A 1,560-nucleotide genomic window follows, 5' to 3' on the forward strand; every position below is an offset into this window, starting at 1 on the left:
AGCAACACTTTAAATTCGGGTTGAAGATAGATACAAATGAGTAAACTATCTAATCCATATACTAAGTCAATTCTAGGAAAATTCAATGACGTTAAACATTAAGCCGGCTAATTAACTACTACCATATAGATATTTGCAACTATTGCTTTATAATATGCTTTTCTAAGGAACTATTTAGCCTTATATAAAGAATTTCTAATACTTCTACACAATATTGGTGTGATATTGTTGAATTGCTTGATAACGTGCTACTAGTTGAATATAGTAAAGGTCTATGAAATGAGATCTAAAACTTCACCAATAAAGGTCTGAGAAATAAGAATATCTAACACTACACCAATAACCTTTACTCTCCTCAAATCCAGGAAGTTTCATATAGCATATTTTATTGTTGACCCTTATGCATATAATCCAACAAAACTAGAAAAAGGATTAAAAAAGATACACAACAAAACCAAATCTTGGCACATGCATCTTAGCATGCAAGTCTTGGTCAACTGATGCCTATATAAGCATCTCGGAAATAAGAGTACTACATAGTGAATTAAAATCAATTAATACATCCTTGAAGAAACAATGATCATCTCTTTCCATTCCATTCTTGTTAGTTTCCTTATTACAATGAGTTCCTCCTTATGTTGCTCTAGCGCCTTGGGTGGCAACAGCTCAGTTATTAACTTTCAAGTGGGTGTGATTCTTGATTTGGACACACAGCTCGGGCACAGGGCTCTCGATTGTTTGATGATTGCTCGTTCTGACTTCTACTCACACCATCCCAACTACACAACAAGATTAGTTCTTCATGCCAGGGACTCCAAAGGAAATGCAATTGATGCTGCTGCTTCCGGTAAATACTCTTCTCCTCCTTTTCCTTTAACATTCCTATACACTCTCTGTTAGTATCCTCTGTCAGAAACAAAGTCTGTGTTAATGTCCACTGTCCAGTAGAGTATTACTAAAACGGAAAAATAGGAAAAGAAGAAAGAAGTACCTTCGAGGATCAGTGTAGAATTCAGAAGCAAAACAATCTTCTTTAATCTAGAACACCATGGAGCAGTTGATTACGCTGTATCGTCAACCTCAGTACATCATGCCTAGAGCAATGATATTGCTTTCCTTTTTTCCTCACTTTTTTGACTTCATTTATTGATGTAGCTACTACTACTACTTTTAGCAGGGGTGGAGCTAGATGCCATATACAAATTGAGCAGAACCTAGTAGCTTTGGTCAAACAATATATTCGTGCTGAGGAATTCATTAAATCTGTACATACATTAAATTTAAGACACAGGTATTAGCACTTGAAGTCATCGTTCTAAAATCTAAAACCCTTAAATTTGAAATCCTGACTTCACCCGACTTTAAGGCAATTATGTGATCCACCACCTTGAACACTGCCATCAATTTCAGTAAATTTACCTACAGACAGTACAATCAGCTATATCATGATATCTGGTCTGCCTGAATGGACTGTGTGCACGCCAAAACTTGGAAAGTAAAACATACCTTATAGGAGAAACTTTTGGGATATAAAATCCATCTTCCCTTCGTATAAAAATT

At 35.6% G+C, this 1,560-nt stretch overlaps 1 long non-coding RNA gene across 1 annotated transcript; it reads right to left on the reverse strand.

Annotated features, from left to right (window-relative positions):
• Positions 1–360: 360 nt before the first annotated feature.
• On the reverse strand, positions 361–1,554 carry LOC124892578. The gene is made up of 2 exons (XR_007050327.1): positions 992–1,554; positions 361–906 (listed from the first exon to the last, which is right to left on the reverse strand). It is a non-coding gene; the product is annotated as an uncharacterized LOC124892578 (long non-coding RNA).
• Between the last annotated feature and the right edge of the window lie 6 nt (positions 1,555–1,560).

Source organism: Capsicum annuum, unplaced genomic scaffold (assembly GCF_002878395.1).
Source record: "Capsicum annuum cultivar UCD-10X-F1 unplaced genomic scaffold, UCD10Xv1.1 ctg48642, whole genome shotgun sequence".
In the NCBI taxonomy this organism is placed as follows: Eukaryota; Viridiplantae; Streptophyta; class Magnoliopsida; order Solanales; family Solanaceae; genus Capsicum; species Capsicum annuum.